Source organism: Petaurus breviceps, unplaced genomic scaffold (assembly GCF_028583685.1).
Source record: "Petaurus breviceps papuanus isolate PSGF00001 unplaced genomic scaffold, PetGlider_PUasm1.0 181, whole genome shotgun sequence".
Taxonomy (NCBI): domain Eukaryota; kingdom Metazoa; phylum Chordata; class Mammalia; order Diprotodontia; family Petauridae; genus Petaurus; species Petaurus breviceps.
Genome location: NW_027185784.1, coordinates 3,294,308 through 3,310,142, shown reverse-complemented (window position 1 = coordinate 3,310,142; position 15,835 = coordinate 3,294,308). Strand labels below are relative to the sequence as shown.

Below are 15,835 nucleotides of genomic sequence, written 5' to 3'. Positions count from 1 at the left end.
ATAAAGTTAGCATTTATATTTATATAGTATTTTATTTACATATTTATATAGTATTTTAAGGTTTGCAAGGGACTTTTACATATATCTCATTTTACCCTCACAACTACCCTAGAAGTAGGTGTTATTATTATGTCCACTTTACTGATAAGGAAACCTAGGCTGAGTAGTTAAGTGGATTGCCTAGCATCACACAGCTAGGAGGTATCTGAATTCAAGTCTTCCTGACCCCACTCCAGTATGCTAGACACCTTGCCAAATAACCAAAAGAAGAAAATCTACTTTACTTCCCAAATGACGATTGCTTAAAGGATTTAAATAGTACAGTTACATTGCTCTGGAAGGGACCTCATCCAAACATATCCCACCTCATTTTGCCAGTGAGGAAATTTAGGCTCAGAGAATCCAAATGACCAAAGCATAATGGTTCATGTACTAGTCTTGAATTCAAGAGGACTTGAATTTATAGTCTACCTATGGTGCTTATTAGTTGCGTATCTGTGGGCAAGCCATTCAACTGCTTTGAGCCTCAGTTTCATAATCTGGAAAAGGATGGATTTCTTCTAATTGGGTTCTAGGGTCTCTTCTAACTCTACATCTATGATCCTATGAACTAGTTCCTGACAGAGCTGGGACTGGAATGTGAATCTCCTGTCTTCCCAGTCCTGTGTTCTTCCACTCCACCGTGCTCCCACTTCTATAATTTATGACTTTATTATTTTTGAATTGACAGCTTCAGGAAACAAGATGTACTTCTCAGTGGCAACCAGTTTATTATTAAAGTTATATTCTACCCAGCTGGAAGTTATCTCTTTCTACTCTATACTCTCATCGTGCTTTGTACCACTCATTGGATTTTAACAATCTACTTTTCAAATTGGAGTTATTTGTAAATGCGCATTATCTCTTCTGTTAGACTTTGTTCTTAATATGATTTTACTTTCAGGATTTTTATTTTTAACAGTTTTAGAAACTTTACAAAGCAAAGGAAAAGGGCACAATTACAAATATAATTTGGTTTTCTATAGCGGAGAAGACCAAATGTAATCATGTAATGAAATGTCAATTCACCTCATATATCTAGTCATCAATAGTAACTAAAAATATAACCAGTATAGGGTTGTCCTCTGATAGAGAACCTGAACTGAGGCAGATCTCCCTAGCCCCTAAGTGATTTCATGCCTAGAAAGATCTATTAACTCTTGTAGTCTACTAAAGTACCATTTACTGCTTGTATTATTGTCGTTCCTCTTTCTTTCAAAGAGGACCAATGGCATCACAATTTGGGGGTAAAATAATAATTATGGGTGATGTCTTGACTTGCATATGACTTGGATAGAGCTAGTGGCACTATTTGTAGTGAGTCCAAGAATTGATATTATCTCAGATCATTTGGCAGTCTAGTTACGAGGCCATTTCTTTACAACAGACCTCTAAGGTAAATAGGAAAACTGTTATTTCCATTTAGCAGATATGAAAACTGGATCTTACAGAGCTTCAGAAATCTATTATGGAGTACATCCTAGCACCACATGGGAGAGGCTGTGTGGTAGAGCAAGGAAAGTGCTGTTGATTGATTGACTGAACTGGGAGTCAGGAGGTTTTATTTCAAATTTTTGATCTGACACTAGTCATACGATCATGTGAGTGGTTTATTATGGGAACAGAGACAAACCAAGGTCCCACCTAGTCCAGTGTTCTTTCCATCCTATTCCTCTGCTTCACATTTTATAAATCAAGCAATCATCAAATATCGATTAAACATCCATTTATGTTCCAGGCACTGTGCTAGGCAATGAGAATTCAAAGCTAAAAATGACAGATTCTCTTCAAGCAGCTTTTCTTTTATCAAGGGAGACAAAATAAACACACATGAGGATACACAAAACAGAAATAAATGCTAAGTACCTATTGGGGGAAGTCACTAAAAGATAGAAAAAAAATTACTTGGAGAAGGTGGCTTTTCTTTTAGGTTTTTTAAAGAAAACTCTAATTTTGAGGCAAGATCAGAGGCAGTAGCAAGAGGAGAATCCATTCCATGAATGAGGAAAAGCCAGTGCAAAGTCACAGCGATGGGAGCTTGTACTGCTTTGCCTAGTTTCAATTCTAGTGAACAAGATGTCCCTTCTAAGACGAACTTATCGCTTCTAAACTCACCACTATGCTACTAACTCAAGCCTTGATCAACTCTGTCTTGCACAGCCTCCTCTACCCTCTGATTGGAAGGTTGGAGGGTGGAATACCAAATTCCTCCTAATGCTTTCCTTTATGGAGAGTTAAAAGCTGGACTTTCAGATTACTGTACTTTCTATCTGCTGCCCTACCTGGTCACCGACCAGGGACCACTGGGAATCCTGTTCCCACACCATCTCCATGCTTTCCTGCCCCCTTTTGTTGGTTGTCTCCCCCTTTAGATTGTAAGCTCCTTGAGGGCAAGGACTGTCTTTCTTTCTTATTAATTATATCTCTAGCACTAAGCAGAGTGCCTCAAAAATGTAGGTGCTTAATAAATGTTTATTGGATTGGACTGGGAATTAGAATAGTGTGTCAGGAACAGCAAAAATTAATTGTAGCATGCAGGGAGAGGAGTAATATGTAACTAGTTTGGGAAGATGGGTTGTGAAGGACTTTAAAAGTCAGATTTTGGATCAGAGGATTTTACATCTGATCTTGAGGTTGAGAGCCACTTGATTATTGAGTAGAAGAGTAAAAGGGCTAGGTGCTAGGCAAGTGGCATAAGGGTTGAGAGATCTGAAGAATAATCATTGAAAGAAGCAATAATAATACATATTAATTATATATTTACATGATACTTCATGGTTTCTAAAATACTTTCATTTATAAAGAATAGGCATGCAGGAGCTTGTGAAATGATTTTCTCTTATATTTATCTTTATTCCCTGTGGCCCATATCCATAAGGAACAGAAGTCAATGATATGGGGCAGCTAGGCGGTGCAGTGAATAGAGCACTGGCCCTGGAGTCAGGAGGACCTGAGTTCAAATTCGGCTTCAGACAATCAACATAAAAAAACTAGCTGTGTGACCTTGGGCAAGTCACTTAACCCCAATTGCTCTACCTTCCCCCCTGCAAAAAAGAAAAAAAAAAAGAAGTCAATGATAGATCTCCATATGTTATATGCCACACATTTTTACCCCTTATTATAAACTATGCCCAGAATGCCACTGAAACTGGTCTTGATGGCACATAGAAGGTAGGGAAGTTGAATCCATTGATGATTTTGGATGATTTTGAATAGCTTCATGACAGCTAGGAAGATGAACTTGTAGAGAAATTCCACGTATGACAAAAATCTCACTTATTATTTATCTTTCTTCTATCACCCCAAGTTTTCTGGAGGAAACAATTATGTGAAGAGGAAGGAAGGGAGAAAGTAAGAAAGAAGGAGGATATGGTGGGAGAGAAGGAAGAAGGAAGAAAAGCAGGAAGGGGGGGGAGGGAGGGAGAAAAAAATTATTCATTCACCAAGTAGATCTTTAGAAAATTTCATTCATTTTGGCAATGAGGAAGGTCTTCTAAAGATTAGCTATAGAAATTATCTGTGTCAGAAACGTTCTTGGATGAGAGTGGATACAGAAGTTAATTATCAGTTGAATGACTTCTAGGAATAAAGCCACACTGCAGGATATAGCAGTTTCAAGTGGGAGAAACTTCAGTATGACAAGATTTCAATAATACAGAATAACTGGAAGGCAGCCAATATGCATGAGTAGAAAGCCTAGGCTGTAGAAAAACCTTTAAAGAAATGCAGCTCTCGGGGCGGCCAGGTAGCACAGCGAGTAAGAGCACCAGCTCCAGTGTCAGGATTGACCTGGAGATCGAATCCCGGGCTCAGACACTTAGCACCCACCCAGAAACAACTGGCCGTGTAACCTTGAGTAAGTTACTTAACCCCAATTGCTTAGGGGTGGCCAGGTGGCACAGCGAGTAAGAGCACCGGCTCCAGTGTTGGGACGACCTGAAGATCGAATCCCGGGCTCAGACACTCAGCACCACACCCAGAAATAACTGGCTGTGTAACCTTGAAAAAAAAAAGAGAGAGAGAGAGAAAAGAAATGCCGCTCTATTATTTCCATGCCCAATTAGTGAAACGAAAAATAAATTGTTAGTGTAGACTCCTGTTTGGCTGTGTTGGCAAGTAGCTATCCTATTAGGCTTGCTGTAAGGAATATATACATCATTTGCAATTGGGAAATTGGACACAAGTATGGTACGGCACTTCTATCACCTGTACAGATTAAGCAAATTCCCTGTCATATTGTGTTTACTATTAATCTGTTTCCACAGATCTCTTCCTTTCCAACAGTGCAAACATGCCCAGATACTCATTATTTACTGTTTTGCATTGTGGTTTTTTGTGGATGTATCCTGCCCTCTCTTCCATTATAAAGTACATGAGCAAAGGGACCATGTCAAATTTATTTTTTTATTGTCTTCTATGAGCAGCATGGTTTTTACCACTAGGTAGGAATCAAAATTGAATTGAGGATAAATTTTGATCTGGCTCTATTCAAATTATCATAAAGGAATGGATCCAAATTAATGAGTTATTACTATATAAAAAGGAAAAAAAGCCTATTTGTACATTTCTAGTCCCTAAAACAAACATTTATTGCTCCCTGTCATCTATACCGTCAGAAGGAAATAGCCTTATTTCTTTCTTAAGACAGATTTTCCTTCCTAATTGCTTTAGCTTCCTAATTGTTGGTTTTGTTTATCTAACAAACATAGAACTAAGTTTTGACTCATCAAAAAGTTTGGTCTATGTACTATTATGTTAGTTTTTCCACACTGACAAGAATAGGCATCATTATCATCAATTGACCAGAATTCACATTCCAGCCCTGTCCTTTCCTAGGCTACTCTTAGAGGACAAATCACTTGTCCTCTCTGGACCTCTAAAATGGAGATGATAATAATACCTAGACAGACTGCCTGCCTCACAAGGTTAAGAATTTGGATGATTTAAGGGTACATAGGATATCTCTACACATCAGGGTATCTCTGATTCAATCTCCACTGCTAAAACAAGAGTTTTGGAAATCTTAATTCCTTGGAAGAGTTGCCTAGGAATTTGACTTTTTTGTTCAAGGGGCATTCCCTTTTCCACTACAGCTCTTCAATTATTAAGAAAGTTTGGAGCCAGATCCAAAATTAGGAGCATCCATTACTCCCCCCAGAGTCCTGAGGGAATCCTCTCCATCTCTGGGAAGCAGTATGGTAATGTCAAAAAACTACCAACCTCTCCTCTGGGCACATGGCACTATGCATGGCACAATTTGGAAAGTATTCTAGAATTTAGGGATAATATATGGTCTCACCCTCAAGAGGTTTACAATATGAAAATAAGAATGCATAAATTATGAAAACATGATTTGTAGAACACCCATGCATAATGTGTTAAAACTGAGTCTATACGTCTCTCACAGTATTACAGAATCCTGAACTAGAAGGAACCTTCTGGTCATCTAATCTGATGTCCTTCTTTTATTTTTAAGGTAACTAGGGGAAGACATGACTTATTCCAGGTTTATTTTTTGCTCATCAGAGAAGTAATTTTAGAGAATGTGGCTTTCAGACATCCTCTGTGGACATATTATAGTTTGGAGAATGGTGAGACAATCTGTTCCTTGTATAGGTGGTAGTTTATATCCTGCCCTCACCTTTTCCCCAACCAATCTATCCTTCATGCTTTTTCTAGACTAATATCCCAATCATCTGTATGTGTATATCTCTTTGAATTCCATGATTTTTTATCTCTTCCGGTGCCTAGTATAGTACTCTGCATACAATAGATGCTCAGGGAATATTTGCTGAATTGATTTCAATTCTTTATCTTGAATATATGGATACACAATAAGTCTGTGATATTTGCAAGTGTGTGGAACTTCCAGTGTGAGAGCTTTTCCACTTTTGCAGAATGCTGCCTCTTTGTGACTTAGTAAATAAGGCCTAGGAAGTCTCCCACATCACAGAGAAGTTTAATTACTTGTCCAGAGTAGCATAACTTGTATTAGAAGCAGAATTTGAACCTAAGTCTCTTCTGTCCATCCTATCTACTACACTGTGCTGCCTTTGTATCTTGAACATAGGAGACATAAAATACAAAGAGAAGGTGCTGAAAAGGGGGGAACAAAGGCAGCTGTGGGAGAAATTAGGTAAGAATAGGCCACCTGGGACAGGACCCTGCAGGGCAAGAAATGTGAAGCATTATCCCCCAAACAGTAGTTGGGAATTAAGACAGTCCTCTAAGTTTCACATTGGAGTGTGTTATCTTGGGTAGGAGAACAGGTTATAGAACCAAAATAACACTATACCTTGGATTATATTTATTTGTGCATGTGGTCCCTCTAGTTGCTGAAAACTGTCTGCCCTGGAACTGAAACTAGGCTTTCTGCTCTCCTGCAAGTGCCCACAGCCAGCAGGATCCCTGCCCCTCTGCTACTGCACTCACCGGTGTGTGCTAGCACCTCCTCCTTGAAGCCACAGCCCAAGATGGTCTGGTCAGCACCACTGTGACAGCCCTCCCTTGACAGTGGAAGGTCCTTCAGTCTTCTCCCACACAACCATCAATTCCCCCACACTTGGTGAGATGAAAATTTCTAAGGCTGAGGCTGCCTCCCAACCCCAGCTGCCCCCAGGGCTTGTTTGTTGATTCAACAGAGTCAGCCTGGAGATGTCTACACTTTACTCCCTCTGCCCCTGGTTGGGTCTTTCCTGAGGGGGTCTTCTCAAGTTGTCCTAGAAAAAACAACTGCTTTACTCAAAAGTTTGTTTATTTCCTCTACTTCAAGTTTCCAGGCCATGTTCTGTCTTTTTTTGTGGAGGAAATTTGGACAGCTGAACATTTCCTGACCTACTCCACCATCTTCCCAGAATGCTCCTTCCTGCTTTGTTTGTTAAAAGCATAGACCAGTAGCCCACTCTCTAAGTGAAAATGATCAAAAGATCCACACCTTATTGTTGAGGGTGGGGATAGGGTGTATCCCTTCAGATCTGAGTTAAACCCTAACTGGTGAGAATCCCATTGTGAAGTCAGATCAAAATTTTCCTCATAGCAGAGTGTGGAGAACTGCCAACTGTGACTGAATCTGGGGACACTCCTGCATACTGATGTGCCTCTATATGATACTTTATTGATATACAAACACAACATTGTAAAGGAAAAGCACTTAACTTGGAATCATAGGACTATTTCTGCCACTTGCTACTTCCACCAAGAACCACTGGCACCATGAAACTGTCAATATGTTTTCTTCACAACAATCCCAGGATGTGGGCAATGCTGTTTATTTTTATCACCTTTTCCAGATAAGAAAACTGAAGTTGGGGCGACTAGGTGGCACAGTGAGTAGAGCACTGGCCCTGGAGTCAGGAGGACCTTAGTTGAAATCCGACCTCAGACACTTAGCACAAAAACTAGTTGTGTGGCCTTGGGCAAGTCACTTAACCCCAATTGCCCTCCAAAAAAGCAAAACAAACTGAAGTTCAGTGAAAGTAAGTTGTACAATAAGTCCTATGGCCATCTATTCAGGTCCCTGTAAAATGTGTAGTCAAGTGATGTTTCTACCTAGCTTCTTCATTAAGGAATGAATATACTGCACAGGCTCAGCTGTGTGGATGATCCTGATGGCTCCCGATGGCTGAAGTTCTTACAGTAACACTGCCAGGATGTTTGTAGTCTGCGAGCCTTCCCCTTGGTAGAACTCCCAGGGACTGAAAGGGGTTCAACACCAATGGGCAGTCTGTTGCAACTGACTGAAATATACTATTAGTTTTTATTTTCACATCTTACAGTAAAGGGACAGGCCTTTGAAGATGAAGTCCCTTAGCATTGATGGGTCCAATTGGGCCCCACTACTCAGGGCTCAAATGATATAAAATACATAATACAATTTGTAACACTAAAGCAACATATAAATTTGAACTATTCATTCACTGATTCAACAAATATTTGTTGGTACCTACCACATCCCCAGAACTAGCAAGTGCTAGAGATACAAAAACAAGACTGTTCTCACCCTCAAAGAGCTTACTGAGAGAAAATAATATGTACACAGAAGAGAAAATGCAGAATATACATAGAGTAAATGTAAAATAATTTCTGGGAGATGAATCAATATTAACAGCTGGGGGGATTAAGAAAGGGCCTCATGCAGGAGGTGGCAATTGATCAGAATCATGAAGACAACCATGGATTCCAAGAGGTGGAAGTGAGGAGAAAAGGGCACTCCAGGTAGAGGGAGAGCTTTTGCAAAGGCACAAATGCAATGAATAGAGTGTCATACATGGAGAACAGCAAGTGGGATAATTTGTCTGGAATGTGGTGTGTTTGAGGAATAGCAGTGTGAAGTCAGTCTGAAAAGACAGGGTGTAATCAGACAGTGAAGGGCTTTTTATAACAAACAGGGAAGTTTGGATTTTATTCTAGTTCAAATAGAGAACCACTTAAGCTCCTTGAGCACAGTAAGATGATCTTACCTTGGTCTATTATCATATTATATTATATTATATTATATTATATTATATTATATTATATTATATTATATTATATTATATTATATTATATTATATTATATTATATTGTATTATTTATGTTATGTTGTATTGTATTGTATCATATTGTAGTGTAGTGCAGTATAGTATATATCATATCATCTTATGTTTATTATATTTACACATTATATTACACACATTATTATTACATATGTTATATGTTATGTTATATATTGTACTATATATGGCATATTATCTATGTTATTATTACCACGGTCTACTGCATATATGTGTGCCCATGTTTTATATTTATATATGTGTATATTTATAACCATATATAACTATATAAAATACCACATAGCTATATAACCATATGTATGTATAACGATGATATATGTTACCAATTATTGTTATGCTAATATATGACTAACATCCATTCACAATGATTTTCTCAGTGTTACCATTTTTGTCTTTAAAGGTTCATTAATTCAATTGTTCATGGGAATAAGGATGGAACCTCTCACTTCATTGTGTTAGGGAACTCGTTCATCTATCAATGTAGCTTGTAGTCTGAGAGTTGCCTGCAATACTGAGGTTAAATGACTTGCCCAGAATCGCAAAGCCAGTGTGTGTTAGAGGTGGGATTTGAACCCACTTGGCTCTCTATTCAATGCATCATCTTGCCTCTCAGTAATTGCTCTTGGAACACCAAAGCAAAGTAACCAACAGGTAAAAATGAACACAATTTCCCTCTTTGCTGGTTTGACACATCACTGTATCAATCATCAGTTAAATGAGATATTAGCTTGACAACTAAAGTATCAACACAGACACAATCAAATTAAATCGAATCAATAACTGTTGATCTGAGGTTTAAGACCTTGTGAGATAAGCAGAGACAAAGAATGAGATGTGGTCCCTATACTAAAGGAGTTTGTAATCTATGCCTTTTCTGAACACAAATGCATATTAGCTATTTGCTGGACTTCAGCCATAACTCATGCATACATTTTTATGCTCATATATGTTGCATTTTTCCTCTTGGTAAATGTGCCAGAGCATTTGGGCTGTTAAACAGGAAATACTTGTCTTTACATTTGTGATTCACATAATAATGCCTCTGCCATTTTATTTTATTTAAGTAATAGTCAAAGAATGTCCAGGAATATTATAACATAATTATTGGGTTCGAGTTCCAAATAAATTCAACGTCTTTTCAATCCTACTATTTGACAAGTTACCATTTCAAGCTGTCATTCAAGATAAGTGACTTTCAAAATGCCAGGTGGCAGTCCTATACCTTTGGTGAATGACAACAAATTTAAAAGTGCTTTGAAAAGAAAATTAAGCATTTCAAGCAATTTTTACAGCAACTGAGTCCCCAAATTGGGCTGATTTTCATGGTAATCATTTTTATGAGTCAAATCTAGTGAAAGTTCTTCTAGATGTCTTACAGCTATCATGAAACTGATCATAATATACTACTATAGGGATCCTCTGTTTACTATTCTTCTAAAGTAGATGTCAATATTTTCTTGAATATAAGAATGTAAATATAAAAATGATGCTCTGTATATGGACATCTCAGGCAGTATGTGAAGACCAGATTTCTGTTCAGTCGCTGCCTCCTCTATTTATAAACTGTGTGACTTTGAGAAAGTCACTTAATCTCCCCAAGCCTCTGTTTGCTCATTTGTAAAATGGGAGCATTAATACCTGGTCTCTCTATCTCATAGGATTATTGTGAGGAAGGAACTTTATTAAAGCAATCCACAAAATAAGCCATTAATCATTTTAAAATAAGTTATAAAAATATTGATTTATTATTGTAATTTGTTGAAGTGATAATATAATAATTATTACAGTGATGATGTTATTGCTTTAAAAAAAACTGAGGAAATACCAGAAATGTTCCTTTTAAAAATAAGGAAGCCATTAGAGATAGTTTTTCCCAAATTTAACTTCATTATGTCAATACTTCTAAGGATCTGTGATCTAATCAATATGAATATGCCCTCCCTTAGTGTACCCCTCATTCACACTGTCTCCTCCTGTGTTATTCTTGTTCAGTTCTTCTCCTAAATTCTTCTTAGAGGATCTACCCAGTATGCTGAAGGTCTTCTTTTGGGTCTGAGTATTTCAGGGGATACCACTGCACCATCCAAGCCATCTACCTACCATCCCTCATTCTTGCTAACTGAATACCCCCTTTCCTAATCATTTGTTTCCTGGATCATATTCCTTATTATACTTCTTGTGTATAATTTCACCATTATGCTCCAGCCCATACCCACTCATACCCACCATGCAACTTTCCATTGCCTATTGGATAGCCTCCAATTTTGGGGTGTTCAGAGGTTGTTCATGTTTCAAGGCATACAACACGAGTGGAAGAAGGTTGGCGTGATTGCCCACCAGGGGATACATTTTTTTGTCCATGCTAACTCAGGAAGAGAAAAATCAGTACCAAACAATCCCTAGTCCTCTGTGTCCTCATTCCCCTTCAGCAGGGATGGCCAGAGTGGCAAATAAAAGGAGGTGGAAAATGCTGAGAATCACTATTCCAAGTTTAGTTGTAAAATCGGACTTTTCTGAATTTAGGGAAAATATATGATCAAACTATATTTTCATAAAAAATGAGGATAAGGTATGAATTTCTTGATCCATTCAATTTCATGATAATTTTTATCTCCCCCTAATTACATGTTAAAACAATTTTTAACATTTTTTTTAATCTTTGAGCTCCAAATTCTATCCCTCCCTACCTCTCTCCCCTCCTTTCTCACTGAGATGGTAAACAAGCTGATATACGTTATACATGTGCAATTATGTAAAACACTTCCATATTAGTCATTATGTACAAAAACACTTGAATTAAAAAATAGAATGAAAGTGAAAAATGGCATGCTTCAATCTGCATGTAGACAGTATCAGTTCTTTTTTCTGGAGGTTGAGAGTATACTTCATCCTGAGTCCTTTGATATTGTCTTGGATCATTGTATTGCTGAGAACAGCTAAGTCATTCATAGTTCTTCTTTTTGCAGTATTGCTGCTGCTGTGTACAATGTTTTCCTTGTTCTGTTTACTTCATTTTCCATCAGTTCATATAAGTCTTTTCACATTTTTCTGAAATCATCCTGCTGGTCATTTCTTGTACTACAATAATATTCCATCACAATCACATATCACAACTTATTTAGCCATTCCCAATTGATGGACATAATCTTGATTTCCAATTCCTAGCCACTAGTTTTGTGATAATTTAGACCCATTCTAACTTCTCAAGTCTAAAGTTTCTATTGAATGTTGTATGAAAGAGAACATGGAATTATGTGAAAATCTGGAAAAGGGCAGTATTTTCAAATTACTTCACCTAAATTTTAGCTAGCAAATATAATGCATTTTTAGAAAGAAATATCCTGTGGTACATCCAGGTTTGATATATAACCCTTTGTTTTCTGAACAATTAAAGGTGAATCAAATAATAGTACTTTATCACTTGATCCAAGAATGTGTTACATCCAATTCTAATTATCATCAGAGTTTTAGATAGCAAGATCTCAATTGATTATTGGATTTTGTGATTGTTAAGGATTTAGTAGTTTAGAATTAGCAGAGATTAGCAAAAGTAAGCTTCAGTAAGAAGGTTGTGCCATATGCTGAAAATGCATTCTAGTTGCTTCTGGAAATTATGCTTTATTATTCTGACATGCATTTTATATGAGGCAAGCTAAAGAACATGTTAAATAGGGCAATCATTCAATACTGATTGAGCAATCATAGAGTTTGGAAAGTCTATGCATCAAATATATGGGCTGACTGCACAGTTTTCTCAGGTGAGTAAAACGTTAGAGTACATTATTTAAGGAACTGGAAACATTTTTGATTAAAACAGGAATTTCATTTGATCCTAATGGAAATTCATATGACAAAAGGTATTAATTAGACTGAGAGATGGTGAAGAGAAGAAAGTAAAGTAAATTTAGAGTAATACATACATATAAAGGAAAAATAGTCAATATGAAATAAATATCAAAATTTTTAGTAGGAAGCATTATGTTTACTGTCCCAAAGTCAATTGAAGAGAGAGTATTGATTGAGATTTGCGAACTTTTCTATTTATGAGAAAATTCAAATGCTATATGCAAAGTAGCAATTATCTAAATGACCTGGTATTGTTTAAAAAGTAAAGAGGTCAATATGTTGAACAGATTAAGTGTGTGTTATACAGAAGCAAGTAAACTAACATGGCATTCAGTAAACCCCAAATCCTTAAATACTGGAGTAAGCACTCACAATGTGACCAAAAAAATAGAGAAAACACACGTGTATATGTATGTACAAAAACAATCTAGGGAAAATTAGGTTTAGATAAATACTTCATACTATGTAGCAATAAGCTCAAAATAGTTACTTGACCTAGTTATAAAAGATCACATCATAATCAAATTAGAGGAGCAAGGAAGAAATTACCTTTCAGATCTAGGGAAAGGGAAAAGTTCACAACCAGAAAAAGAGTAGAGAAGCACACAGGAGATAATATGGACAATTTTGATTGTGTAAAATTAAAAAGATTTTGCAAAAAAAAAACCAATGCATTTTAAATTAAAAGAAAAATAGCTAACTGGGAAAAAATCTTTGTAGTAAGTTGTGTTGCTTTTTTTTTTTCTTACAATGGTCCAATTTCAGACATATAAAAGGAACTGATTCAAACTTCTAAGAGTCATTCCCCACTTGATAAATGGTCAAAGGATATGAACAAGCACTTTTCTAAGGAAAGAATTCTAGTTATCAACAATTATATTTTTTAAAAAAATACTCCAAATCACTAATAATTAGAAAATTACAAATTAAAATAACTCCGATGTTCTAAATCATGTATATCAAATTGGCAAAGTTCACCAAAAAAAGAAAATGCCTAATGCTGGAGAGGCTATAGGAAACCAGGCAGAGTAAATATACTATGAATGGAGTTGTGATTGGTTGATCATTCTGGAAAGCAAGTTGGAGCTGTGCCCCCAAAGTTACTAAACTGTGCAGACCTTTTGACTTAGAAATACCACTATGAGACATATACTCCAAAGAATTCAAAAGGAAAAGGTCATATACTTACAAACAAAAATATTTATGAGAACTTTTTTTTGTGTGTAACAAAAGACTGGAAAGTAAGGAAGTGCCTATCAATTGGGAAATGGATGAAGAAATTATGGTATCAGGAAGTAGTTGAATACTATTGTGCTGTAAGAAAAAATAAGAGATGGTTTCAGAGATACCTGGTAAGACTTGTATGAACTGATGCAGAGTGAAGTGATTAGAACCAGTAGAGCAATTTATACAATACCAGCGCATGGTAAAGACAAACAATTTTTAAAAATTAAAGAAGTGATTCATGCAATGACTAACCATAATTCCAAAGTACAGATGATGATGCATTTTTATCCCCTGATGACAGAGAAGGGATGGACTGAAGTTGCAGAAGAAGACATATGTTTTCACACAGGACCATTGTGTGAATTCTATTACCTACCTGTTACAAGGGTTTCTCTTTGTTTTTCCAATGAAGAATTTATGTTTCTTGGGACATATATGCATCCATGTTATTTGTCTTCCCACTACTGTCACCTGCCTCCTTCAATGCTGTTGGCAAAACAATAACTGCATGCTACAGTGTAGAATTGTATAGCATTGTGCAGAGTGTGGTATTAACCTTAATTACATTTAGAAGAAAAGTTAATTCAGTAAAATAAAAACTGCTTTCACAAGGTATATGAAGTGAACAGAATGCTGAAGGAACAAGAGAAGGGCATCTGTTGGAAAAGCTGGAAAGAGAATTTAAAAGAATGATAGTCAAAACATGACAAGGTCTGAAATTCAATTCAGATTTAAAAGAATCCTGAATAAAACCTGAACTTCTCATTCTAAAAATGTTTATGATCTAGCTGCCTTTATTGTCCCTTAAAGATGGATTAAATTAAATTGAAATTTTAATAGCACTTATATTGTTCTCCATGCTCTACCTTATCTATTTGCTTTTATTTGCCTCCTTTAATTCTTTTGCTAATATTACCATTCTGGTTCCTTGAGTTTTATGTTATTTTTTCATACTGATTGTCACAGACAATGCTAAAATATTCTTTACCAAAATAACCTGTACAGTAAATAATGTCTCATAAAAGTTAATTATTAACACCTAGGTAGCAATTGATTATTTATATATCCCCTAGGCACTTTCTTAGGGATCCCCTATGCCAAGCTGTAATAAGGAGCTCATAAACTAGATAATGAAAGTGCAAATTCTATGAAAGGCATTGTAATTGTTAATAGCCATGTGCTTTCATTAAAATATGATACATACAATGTAAGAAGTAAATTAATCCATATCCTTAACTCTAATAAGGAACATGAAAATACAAAAAAGCATAGAGAGACTAGGGGGTTCTGGTGTCATTTACCTTTCTTTGAGCAGCCACTTTTTCATGGCAAATATCTGAACTAAAGTGGTACATTTGTAGAACCCAGACAGGTAGGGTTCTGTGCTGCTTCTGTGTGTGTATCTGCACTCCTTCACAAAAATCCTACTTTGTTGCTCCATCTTAGTATGGAGGTGACGCTGGATCTTTGAAAACAATGCCAGGAGAGCATAAATCTGGCAGGTTCTGCCAAGAGATTCTGTGACAACAAGCCTAAGGATAGTGAGCCATGTTCTACAAAGGGTCACTGGATTGGGGTGGGGCTTAATACTCTTGAGTGTGGGGTGGGTTCTCTTAGTCCAATAAGGTGGTCCCCTTGATGTTAAGTGAACTAGATCGAGGTGGGTGTCTTTCTATTTATATAACATAAATATTTCCTAGGTCCTAATTGCCTATAGCCACTCTGAGAAAGATTGATAAATAAAGGCATCATATCATCTTCAAGGAGAAGGATCCGATATATAACAATAGGATCACCTGGCCTAATTAGACTGGAAGTAGTAGGCAGGCTTGTAGAAAGTGTGTTCTTGACTTCTTTTCCCTTATCCTTTTCTTATTTCCAGTTGGAAAGGAAGATAATTGCCTTGTGGTTGAACTTTCCTTTTCTTTCTTCTGGTGAACCAAGAGAGACGTCTATCCTTCTTTCTCTTCCTTTGTATTCTATATTTTCATTGGATTCAAACTAAGCTAAAGAGAGGTATGGTTTATGGGGCGGCTAGGTGGTGCAGTGAGTAAGAGCGCTGGCCCAGAGTCCGGAGGACCCGGGATCGGTTCCGGCCTCAGATACTTAACACCCACCCAGAAAAGCTGGCCGTGTAACCTTGGGCAAGTTACTTAACCCCAACTGCTTAA

At 36.9% G+C, this 15,835-nt stretch overlaps 1 long non-coding RNA gene across 1 annotated transcript in view; it reads left to right on the top strand.

Moving 5' to 3' along the window:
• LOC138160420 (uncharacterized) overlaps window positions 1–9,578 on the top strand; it is a 35,408-nt gene extending 25,830 nt beyond the window's left edge. The window contains exon 3 of the long non-coding RNA XR_011168141.1: window positions 8,992–9,578. This is a non-coding gene — a long non-coding RNA (uncharacterized lncRNA). The remainder of the gene's footprint in view (window positions 1–8,991) is intronic.
• The last annotated feature ends 6,257 nt before the right edge of the window (window positions 9,579–15,835 follow it).